The 12232-nt window shown below is 46.0% G+C and overlaps 1 protein-coding gene across 14 annotated transcripts in view; it reads right to left on the reverse strand.

Moving 5' to 3' along the window:
- The window catches only part of SPIN1 (spindlin 1), an 88860-nt gene extending 78843 nt beyond the window's left edge, over positions 1-10017 (reverse strand). For 2 of the 14 annotated variants that reach the window (XM_054519454.2, XM_054519456.2), the window contains exon 1: positions 8891-9029. The gene's annotated coding sequence lies outside the window, so the exon portion shown is untranslated. 14 annotated transcript variants of the gene reach the window in all.
- Between the last annotated feature and the right edge of the window lie 2215 nt (positions 10018-12232).

Raw genomic sequence — 12232 nt, forward strand, 5'->3', positions numbered from 1 at the left:
TGGTGAGCACAGGAGAATGAAGGAGGCCCCACACAACTGGAGCAAAGAAAGCAAGGGGAAAAACAGTACAAGATGAGGCTGAGGCCCAAAAGTAATTAGTCATGCACCACCTAATGACGTTTCTGTCAACACAACAGACCACATATACCACACTGGATCCATATTATGAGGCTGTTTTAAGCTAAGTGTTATTTAAAAAGACAAAGTTAAAAAAAAAGTTAAAAAGCTTATTAAGTTAAAAAATTACCATAAGCTAAGGTTAATTACTGAAGAAACTTTTTATAAATTTAGTGTAGCCTAACTGTAGTGTTTACATACAGTCTACGGTAGTGTACAGTAATGTTCTAGGCCTTCACATTCACTCATCACTCACTCACAGACTCAACCCAGAGCAACTTCCAGTCCTGCCAGCTCCATTCATGGTTAAGTGCCCTACACAGGCATGCTATTTATCTTTTATACCACGTTTCTACTGTACTTTCTCTGTCCTTAGATATGTTTAGATATATAAATACCTACACAGCACTGTGTTCCAATAGTCTACAGTATTCAGTTCAGTCACACACTGTACAGGTTTGTAGCCTAGGAGCATTAAGCCATATTACATAGCCTAGGTGCCTAGTAGGTTGTTCCATATAAGTTTGTGTAAGTACACTCTATGAGGCACACAACGAGGTTCTCTGAATGTATCCCATCGTTAAGGGATGTAAAGCTGTATGTACACCAACTATATATATGCCCTTGAGGCTACGTTATAAACTTTTGTCCTTAAGGCACTGGAAAGCCATTTAGAGTTTTTTTGTTTTGTTTTGTTTTGTTTTCTGAGACGGAGTCTCACTCCGTTGCCCAGTCTGGAGTGCAGGGGTGTGATCTCGGCTCACTGCAGCCTCCGCCTCCCAGGTTCAAGCAATTCTGCCTCAGCCTCCTGAGTAGCCGGGATTACAGGCATGCGCCACCACACCCGGCTAATTTTTGTATTTTTAGTAGAGACGGGGTTTCACCATGTTGGCCAGGCTGGCCTCAAACTCCTAGCTTCAGGTAATCCGCCCACCTCGGCCTCCCAAAGTGCTGGGAGTACAGCACAGGTGTGAGCCACCGCGCCCGCCTGGCCACCATTTAGTGTTTTAAGTAAAAAGCTGACACGGTCAGATCTGCCTTTTAAAAATGTAATTTTTTTTTTTTTTTTTTTTGAGATGGAGTCTCCCTGTCACCCAGGCTGGAGTGCAATGGCGCGATCTCAGCTCACTGCAACCTCCACCTCCCAAGTTCAAGTGACCCTCATGAGGAGTAGCTGGGATTGCAGATGCATGCCACCATGCCTGGCCAATTTTTGTATTCTTAGTAGAGACGGGTTTTTTTGTTGTTGTTGCTATTGTTTTTGAGACGGAGTCTCCCTCTGTCGCCCAGGCTGGAGTGCAGTGGCGCAATCTCAGCTCACTGCAGTCTCTGCCTCCCAGGTTCAAGTGATTCTCTTGCCTCAGCCTCCCGAGTAGCTGGGATTACAGGCATGCGCCACCACGCCAGGCTAATTTTTGTATGTTTAGTAGAGATGGGGTTTCACCAGGTTGGTCAGGCTGTTCTTGAACTCCTGACCTCATGATCGGCCCACCTCGGCCTCCCAAAGTGCTGGGATTACAGGCGTGAGCCACCACACCCAGCCTGAAAATGTAATTTTTTTAGGCTATATTGATGCCTGATGCCTGTAATCCCAAGATTTTTGGGAGGCCCAGGTAAAAGAACTGCTTGGGGTCAGGAGTTCAAGATCATCCTGGGCAACACTGTGAGACCTCATCTCTACAAAAAATTAAAAAGTTTTAAAAAGAAAATGTAAGGTTTTGACACTAACAAAACTACAAATGTGTTTACCTTTCATCCTACAATCTATCTTAAAACTGTATCTGCACAAATAAAAAACAATATACCCACAAGGTTATTCATTGCCGCAATATTTATAACAGCCAAGAGAATATAGACAACCCAAATGTTCATCATTAGGAGATGAGTTGCAAGCACGCACTTCTATGAAGCGATCTCCAGAATAAATTAAGTAAAAGGAAGCAGAGCAGTGTGCATAGAACGGCAGAGCAGTGTGCACAGAACACTGCCTATTTTGTAAGAAAGGGAAAGAAAAATATACACATATGCTTACATTTGCAAAAATGAAGTATCAGAAAAATAAAGCAGAAACAACTGGGGCAGGAGAGAAATTCGTGGAGGAACAGAATTAAAGTGAAGCTGTGAACATAACTTTTTTAACTACATAAATGTTCAGATTTTTTAACTACATAAATGTTCACATAAATGTTCTACATGTTAAAAAATACATTAAATAGGCCAGGCGTGGTGGCTCACGCCTGTAATCCCAGCACTTTGGGAGGCCGAGGTGGACGGATCACGAGGTCAGGAGATTGAGACCATCCTGGCTAACACAGTGAAACCCCGTCTCTACTAAAAATATAAAATATTAGCCAGGCGTGGTAGTGGGCGCCTGTAGTCCCAGCTACTCAGGAGGCTGAGGCAGGAGAATGGTGTGAACCCAGGAGGCGGAGCTTGCAGTGAGCCGAGATCGCACCACTGCACTCCAGCCTGGGCGAAGGAGCAAGACTCCGTCTCAAAAAAAAAAAAATACATTAAATAAAAAACTAAAGCAATTCTTAAAGGAAGAATTTCAGGCAAACCAAATTAATTATCAAACATATAACATAATCAGAGAAAATCTTTTCAAATGGCCTTCCGAATTAGAATGTCAACTGTACATGCTTATGCGGATACATTTTAAGAACAAAAAGAACCATAACCAAACATAAACCTACAGTTGCTTATTAGTGTTATTTTCAAACTACTACATTTATACTGTAAGATAATGTAATTATATTAATGTTGCTAAAAATGTAAATTTTCAACGTTAGAGAAAAAAGGATAAGCTCATAGTAAAAACTCTGTGATGTTAAATTCGAACTGGAAATACCAATATAAAAATCAAAATCTGTATGCTTCCCATGGCTGTCCAATAAAAGCATGGGCATTCTAACAGTAAGAACATATAACACCCAGGTTTCTGTATCTAAATTCTACTCCTCAATAAAGCAAGCTGAAAGACACGGTTGATAGCTTTTGGCAGGAAAAGCACAAAGTGAACCTTAGACATCTTGTGTCAGAAAGCAAGAAACGCTTCAGAGATTACGTGTCATGCCAAAGGAAAGAGAAGCAGGTTGAAAGGACCTCAACATGTCCAAGTTGTGAAAAGCTAAGGAAAAACAGTGAGTATTTGATTAAAACACACTGGATAAAGCCAGACATGGTGGCTCACACCTGTAATCCCAGCACTTTGGGAGGCTGAGGTGGGAGGATCACTTGAGATCGGGAGTTTGAGACCAGCTGCACCAACAAGGTAAAACCCCATCTCTACTAAAAATACAAAAAATTTGCCAGGCATGGTGGTGCATGCCTGTAATCCCAGCTGCTTGGGAGGCTGAGCCAGGAGAATAGCTTGAACCCGGGAGGCGGAGGTTGTAGTAAGCCAAGGTCACACCACTTGCACTCCTGCCTGGGTGACAGAGCAAGACTGTCTCAAAATTTAAAAAACCAAAAACACACATTGGATACATAAAAATCCATGGGTCTACAATGATGCTAAAGAGAGAAAGAAAAAAAGAAAGTAATTCAAACCCCTCCCTCCAAAAAAAATCAGGTCTGGAGAGATGGCTGACGCCTGTAATCCCAACACTCTGGGAAGCCAAGGCGGGCGGATCACAATGTCAAGAGATTGAGACCATCCTGGCCAACATGGTGAAACCCCCATCTCTACTAAAAATACAAAAATTAGCTAGGTGTGGTGGCACATGCCTGTAGACCCAGCTATTCGGGAGGCTGAGGCAGGAGAATCACTTGACTCCCGGGAGGTCATGGGTGCAGTCAGCTGAGATTGCGCCACTGCACTCCAGCCTCGTGACAGAGGGAGACTTCGTCTCAAAAAAAAAAAAAAAACCCCCAAAGCAAGAAAAAGGACATTCTTTTCTCTCCTTATTGCCTGTGTCAGGTTAAGTAACAGTAATTCAAATATATGATATGATTTGTTAAATCATTTGCAGACAGGCCCAAGCATAAACAACTACAAAGAAATATAACCTAGTTTAAAAAAAAATTTGCCTATTTTGTTAACACGCTACTATAATCTAACATCTCAAATGGTATAAAGATGCCTTACTAGTCTTTTCATGTATTCTCTCACCATTTGGATAAAATAATACTTACATTGAGTAAATTCTTCCTCCTCCCCTCCCTTCAGGAAAAAAAAAAAAGCACATTTAACATAACATTAAATATTCCGAGTTCAGACCAATACCCCATGCCTTAAATGACTTCACCAGCTTCTCTAACAGGCTAGACTCTGGAGATTAAAGATCCTACACGGGCAGATTCCTCCAACCCACCTTTCATACTGTTCTAAAACACAGGTCCAATCCTGCCCCTGCTTTCAATGGCTTCCCCCTATCTACAAATTCAACCTTAATGTTATATGCAGAATTTAAAATGTGGCCCCCAAATTCATCCCTAGACAGATCAGCCACAGGAAAGAAACTACAGGTGGTGTAGGCAGTGGTTACATCATCATCATCAACTGGGCATTTACTGTATACCAGGAGCCTATGAATCATTTTACTTCATTTAAGCTCACCCCTAATGAGGTAGGTGTTCTCGTTCCCTGCTATACATAAACACACTCACAAAGGAGGATAGATAGAAGATGGTAGGTAGGTAGATAGAAAAAGAAAGAGGAAGGAAGGAAGGAAAGGAAGGAAGGAAGGAGAAGAGAGGAGAGGAGGAGAGATAGATAACAAGGGGCTAACTTTTGGCTGGGATTGAAATCCCCGATGGCCTCTTTAACTCTTTTCATGCCTCTGTTCCTGCTTTCCCTTCCATCCAGATGTCTTTCCTCTCCCATTCTGATAATCTACAGAATCACCTTCTCTTCCCAGATAACCTTCAGCACAGAATTCCCTCATTATATGCATGTGTATCTCCTCTATCAGACTATAAAGTCTGTAAGGATACACCTGTGTTTATATATTTAGCCAAACACGACTTGTTCTATAAAGGGTTTATGGCAATTTTAACGTTATGAACAGGCTCCCAGTAAAGACATAATTTAACATTAAATTGGACTGACTACTGATGCACAACTAAGCCAACTGTTTACCTCAACATTAAAAAAATGCTAATAACTACAGCAAAGTTCAAAAGTAGAAAGGAGAAGGAAATCAACATCTACTGGCGTCAGCTGCTGTATTTCAGGAACTGTACTGAGAATTCTATAAATCCATTTCATGTAATTCTCAAAACAGACTTACACCATAGGTTTTATCCCAGTTTATAGCTAAGAAATTCAAGGTTTTAAAAGGCTTTGCGGGTTGGCTCTTTCACCAATATTTGCTGGAGTTTGGGTTTTCAGGCTCGAAAATAGGTCATAGATTTCTTTCCAGGATACCTTAGATTTCTTTCCAGGATACCTTGTAGCAATTTGAGAGCTGGCATCACTTTCCGCTGGGTCCCAAAGATCCAGATAGAGCTTAGTGCTGTTGACTAGACCACGGCTGGACCCACCACAAAAGTTTAACCCAACCTTGACCCCAGCATCTTCACAAATGCTCAGTGAAGAAAATCCCCAGGACGACTCAAGGGCCTCTCTTCTGCTCAGAGATGTCAATAAAGAACTTTAGTAGCGTGACTTTCAACCCTAGTACCAAATTCCCTTCCCTTCTACCAGAAGATTCATCCCAACAACTGGATAGAAGAGAAACGACCCTCCAGGACATCAGAGATGGCTTGCCTTAGGAGTAGAAGTAAGAACGCTGCTACCTATGCAGAAAGGAAGTATGGTGAAATTGAGATACCTGTTACTCAACAGATGTTCTTGGCTTGAAAAACTAGTAGACACTGGGCAAAAGGGAGAGTTCAGAATGAATCAAGAAGGGAACCATTCAAATGTGGCTGCAGTTTCTGTTATCATAGATAGCCTGAGAATGCTAGAACGGGGAATCATGACACCAAGCCAATTCAACCATAAACTGTCATTCTTGTACTTTTTTTTCTTGCTGGTAATTTTATGTATTAGGTTGAGAAAGCTAATCTATGTTAGAACAGCCTGTATACCAATAATTTTGATAAACAGTTCTGTGATTTTTTGGGGTATATTTTCATTTCTACCATGACACCAATAATTTATAAGAGATCTACGTAGCTTGAATGTATTTGGGTCACATCAGGGAGGAGAGCTAAAGTATGCTGAAGTTACTCAAAGAGCCAGTAGGTCCTAAGTGTCCTATGTGTGTTAGAAGCCTGAAGTCAGTGAGATGAAGCCCAACCCAAGAATTGAAGTAAAGCAACGTGTGGGGCAAGAATATAAAGAAAACACTGGGTAGTTTGGCAAGAGCATAATTATTAAATTTTCTGGTTTTCAAAAATGTGAGCTCCAATAAGAGAACCTTTAATGTGCTATTTTTGCAATTTTCAGTAACAAATGTGTATATAAAGAAAATAAAACTGACATATTTGAGTAGCTTTAAAAAAAAAACTTTTTTTAAAAAAAGGCTGCATGATGAATCAGTTATGTGGCTTTGGACCAGTAAGGAGTCAATTTCAACCCAGATTGTTCTGACTTGGAAGGCCATTGTGACTCCATGTCTAACTCCAGAATATTGTTTTCACAATACCATAATTATCTTCTAAACTGAACAAAATACTTGCACGAAATAGTTGATTCTCTTCTTCCAATTTCTTTTCATTCATGGAAAGGGAAAGGAGACACATTGAATTAAGCATCCAACAAATATAAATACAGCATTAACATTTAAATGTTTTCTCCGCAAACATTTTAAAGGATAAACCAAAAGAATATATATTGAATATACTAGAAAAAAGATGCTAGCAATTAAGGAGTGCAACCAGTAACGTTGTAACTATGTGCAATCAGGTAAGTCACTGGAAGTGAAAACCACCTAAATTTCTGGCAGTTAAAGCCAAATTAATAACTCTCATCAATATGATAGCCAAATTTGAGACACTACCCACGAAATGCAGAGGGGCACACATCAGGCACATCAATATTGTGACCCCTCAGTTCACAAGTAAGGGAGACACACAATTATCTGAGATATACTGTAAGGACACCAATGACCAACATATGGCATCGCAATGGCTGTTCCAGGGAACATCCATTTTCACTGTTTCCTGGATTTCAGGCATAAAAAGATGACTGAAGACATATACTGGCCCTTTTGCCTTGACCCAATTCATAACCATTGTAAAAGTAATCATTTCGCTACTCAAAAGATTATAAAGAAACTCTATTTTTCGTAAGAATCTACGATCTACTACCTATAATTCTGGCATACACATACTTTACAACCTTAATATATAATTATCAAATCTGATAACGAACGTTCTGTAAATTACCAGGTACTACAATATTTTGGTGTTTGCCTTTTAACTAAAGCTGAGGGGGGAGAGTGGGGAGATTGAAAGAAGCCTCATTTCACCTGCCCTTTCCAAAATTTCACTTCAAAAGAGTGTTAAAAAACTCACTATATCCAGGTATAAATCTCCAAGTTTAATTTTCACTGCTTAACAAAACCGATGCAGAAAGCAATTACTGTACCCTCCATCAATCCTTTCGGATTGCATAGGATTCCTTCCAGAAAATTCCAATAGCAAAAAAGTTAAGACAGGTATTCGCGTTTTGGTACGTGTGTCGTCTCTGGCACAAGTCATGTACAGTGAAATCCTTTAAGACATTTAAATGTTCCTGGTATTGTTTTGTGATTAACGTGATAAAATAGCCAAACAATCCTATTTACCAAGAGTGAAAACACTTCCACCACGTACGGAAAATCTCTCCAGAACACAAAATCTGATTCAAAAATTATAAGTAAAAAGAGAATAAATGTAAAAACAATTGCATAAACAAACTTTGAAATGCGTATACGATGACATTACTCAAGCCATTACTCAAAACGAACCTCTGTAAAATCGAGAACGCACAATCAATGCAATAAGATGCTCGAGAAAGCCAAACCCGAGGCGCTGCGCAGTTCCCGCATCGCACAATTCATTTCAACACATTCCTTGACGAATACACCCAAGGTCACTCACGATGGAGAGGAAAAGTGCCTGTCTCTCTCCAAAGCACGCAACCCGTTCGCCGCGCCCCCACGGAGGGCGGCGAAGAGACGGCGCATCAGGAAAGGGGCTGCGCGGGCGCGAGGACTGGCCGGTGGGCGTTCCGGCGCCGCGAACCGCGGAGCCTGCAACTTGCAAGGTCCGCGGCCATCCCCCGGGCCTGAGAGGGGTGGCCCCAGGGCAGGCCCGCGTCCCCGGGGTGACCCGACCCGTCGCGCCGGGGTCCCGCCCCTCCCCCCGCCCCGCCCCCGTCGCCGGCCCGGGATTATGCAACGTTCCCCCTCCCCGCCTGCATTCTGGCGCAGCGCCCCCTCCCCGCGCCCGACTGCGCAGCGCCGCCGCCCCCTGCCCGCCGGCCTCCCCGCCCGGCTCCAAACAAAGCGCGCGCTAAGGGGCCGGCGGCGGCCGGGGAACTGGGGACAGGAGGGTGGCGGCCATGTTGGCGGGGGGCGGCGGGGATGGGGGGACGAAGGAGTGGGGGCCGGCGAACAAAGGAGCGCGCGCCCGCCCCGAGGCCCAGGCCCGCCCCGCCCGGGTCCCCGCCGCGGCCCGGCCGGCAGGGGGCGCTATGCGGGCGCCGCCCGCTGGACAATGCTCCGCCGGGCCCCGCGCGGGCCGCGCTCACCTGCGCCCCCGGGCAGGCCGCCGCACCGCTGGCCCGCCCGCAGCCCGCACCCCCTCACGACCCACGCCCGCCTTGCGCGGGCCTCACCTGCTGGCCGCCGAGGCTGCAGTCCACAGGCCCACGGATTCCGCCGTCGCTGGTTCGCGCTCCCGCCGGCCCCAGCCCGAGCCAGACGGCGCCTCCCCGCCCCCGCTCCCTCGCCGCGGACGCCGCCCGCCCCCCAACAGTCAGGGCGCACGCGCACTGCGCCCGCCGAACTGCGACGGCCGCGCCGCCCCGGCGCCTGGCGCCGACGGCCGACTGCGCAGGCGCAGTGGGGCGGGGCGGGGCCGGCGGGGGCGGGGCCTGGCCCCTCTCACCTGGCTGGCGGCAGGGCGGGGCTCGAGCCGGGGACTGCCAGGTGCGCGCCTGGAATGGGCGGCGGTAGGCGCGCGGAGCACAGGATCCTGAGGGGGCGCAGCTTTTCCCGGAAGGCAGGCAGCCTGATAAGGGCTTCGTTTTTGCGCAGTAGGACGTTGAGGAAAGGACAAGCCCCCTTTGTCCTGGGACGTAAGCCGCAAGTCGTCCTAAGTGGTGCACACCGCGAAGACTGAGGAAACTGGATCACAGGGCTGGGCCGTGAGCCTTGAACCTCGGAGAACGTCGCTTTACTGCTCTAGCGCGCCGGTTCAGGGCCGCGGGACGCGAGCCCTTTAAGAGGATGGATTTGCTTCCTGTGACTCCCTGGAAGAGACGCCTTCACCACCGCACTGCGTAGAGGCCGGCGTCGTCTCCGGCTCACCCCGCTTGCTGCCTCCCCGCACAAAGCCCAGCCCAGGTAGCTCAGGTTAGCTGGAGCCCCGGAGCCTCACCTACAAATACCTGGTCCGGCCTAGGTTGTGTGGGGACGGGATGTGGCTTCTGCAAGCCCAGAAACCTGTTTCCACTCCCCCACCACAAATGGAACTCACCCAGCTCTACTCGCAAGGTTAGGAGCCAAAAATTCCCATGATCGCACGCGAATTCATTTGACTTCCGTTTCAGTTAAGATGCCTTTTCAGCATTTTGTTGCTTGTTTGCAGGAGAAGGGAGGGAGGTAGGATCAAGAATAGTTTTTACTCCTGCAGAGTCGAGTGCGGGACTTGGAGGCTGAGTCCAGGCGCTCTCCCCTCCCCGCCAGCCCCGTGTCCTGGAGCAGGTCACTGACCCGGTTCCTCGAGTGCGACAGCGCAGCCTCATCGTAGTAAACCGCCTCCCAAAGCGTTGTCAGATCAAATTTCAGAACATGTTACTGGAAAGCACCTTGAGCACTCTAAACTGCAGCACAGTTATTAGTTAGCAATACTCTTTGGGGTTTCATTGGCACCTTTTCTAACAAATAAGATTGATAGATGCCTGCTCAAACAAATTGAAGTGCTTGTCTCAGATGTCTCAGATGACACACTTGGCAGGCATGGGACGTTCACAGGCCAACTAGAGGGCTAATTTCAAAACTGAGGTATAAAAAGTGTATCGCTGTACTTACAAGTTACCAAGTGTTGAGAAATTACTCACTTTCATTTGTGTATTTAATGTTTTTTTTGTTTTTTTAGACGGAGTCTCACTCTGTTCTCCACGCTGCAGTGCAGTGGCATGATCTCCGCCCACTGCAACCTCCGCTTCCTGGGTTCAAGCAATCCTCACATTTCAGCCTCCCAAGTAGCTGGGATTACAGGCGTGCACCACTATGTCCAGCTAATTTTTAAAAATATTTTTAGTAAAGATGGGGTTTTGCCATGTTGGCCAGGCCGGTCTCAAACTCCTGGCCTCAAGCAATCCGCTGGCCTCGGCCTCCTGAAGTGCTAGGATTACAGGCGTGAGCCACCGCGCCTGGCCTGTTTAATGTCTTATAGTGGGGTCATCTCGGAAACAAAGAGGGATGGGAAGAAGGTAGGTGCCAGAAGTCTGCTGGTTGGAAGATTTCATCTCATTGGTGAGATCCCTGGGTTTCTCCACCTCAGCACTGTTGGCTTTTGGGATGGGATAATCCTTTCATGTGGGTTCTGTTCCATGCTTTGTAGGATGTTTGACAGCATCCCTGGCCTCCACCCACGAGATGCCAGTAGCACACACACTTCTCCAAAGTTCACAGAAAACGTCTTCAAAGTCAAATATGTGGCCCCACCTCCATCTCCATCCCCCAACCCCTGATTTAAAATTTGCGATCAGTGATGATCACATTGGGAGCTATTGAGAATACACAGGACTGTGGCTTACACCTGTAATCCCAACACTTTGGGAGGCTGAGGCTGGAGGATGGCTTGAGCCCAGGAGTTCGAGACCAGCCTGGGCAACATAGCAAGACCCCAACTCTAAAACAAATAAAATTTTTAAGAATTTTAAAAAGGCCAAGAACAGTGGCTCTCACCTGTAATCCCAGCACTTTGGGAGGCCGAGGCAAGTGGATCACTTGAGGTCAGGAGTTTGAGACCAGCCTGGCCAACACAGTGAAACCCTATCTCTGCTAAAAATACAAAAATTAGCGAGGCATGGTGGTGCACGCCTGTAATCCCAGCTGCTCCAGAGGCTGAGGCAGGAGAATCACTTGAACCCAGGAGGCAGGGTTTGCAGTGAGTCGAGACTGTGCCACTGCACTCCAGCCTGGGTGACAGAGTCAAACTCCATTTCAAAAAAAAAAAAAAAAAAAAAAAAGAATACACAAGGTTGTGGCTCATGCCTGTAACACCGGCACTTTGGGAGGCCAAGGTGGGAGGATGGCTTGAGCCCAGGAGTTCAGGACCAGCCTGGGTAACATAGCAAGACCCCAACTGTACAATAAATAAATAAAATTTTTTAAAATTAAAAAAAGGCCGGCCGGGTGCAATGGCTCACGCCTGTAATCCCAGCACTTTGGGAGGCCAAGGCAGGCAGATCACTTGAGGTCAGGAGTTCTAGACCAGCCTGGCCAACATGGTGAAACCCCATTTCTACTAAAAATATAATAATTAGCCAGCCGTGGTGGCAGGCACCAGTAATCCGAGCTATTTAGGAGGCTGAGGCAGGAGAATCGTTTGAACCCAGGAGGCAGGGGTTGCAGTGAGCCGAGATTGCACCACTGCACTCCAGCCTGGACAACAAGAGTGAGACTCCATCTCAAAAAAAAAAAAAAATTAAAAATAAAAGAATGCACAGTCCAGTAATGTCACCCAGCCCTATATCAGTAAAGGTCACACTCTAGAGTGGTACATATCTCCGCTGCATCTAAGGCCTTGCTAATTAGCTCATTAGAATGTCACAAATGGGTTTTTATATTACCCATGTATAGCTGCCAAAAATGTTTAAGTGAATCTAATCAGAGTTGGAAAAAAAAAATAAGAAAAATCCAGGTTGGAAGGCATTCAGCAAAACAATTTCCCTGCACTATACTCTTCAAAAAGTCAAGCTAGGGTATTGGTCCAGACAGGTAACACA

This window comes from Pongo abelii, chromosome 13 (assembly GCF_028885655.2).
Source record: "Pongo abelii isolate AG06213 chromosome 13, NHGRI_mPonAbe1-v2.0_pri, whole genome shotgun sequence".
In the NCBI taxonomy this organism is placed as follows: Eukaryota; Metazoa; Chordata; class Mammalia; order Primates; family Hominidae; genus Pongo; species Pongo abelii.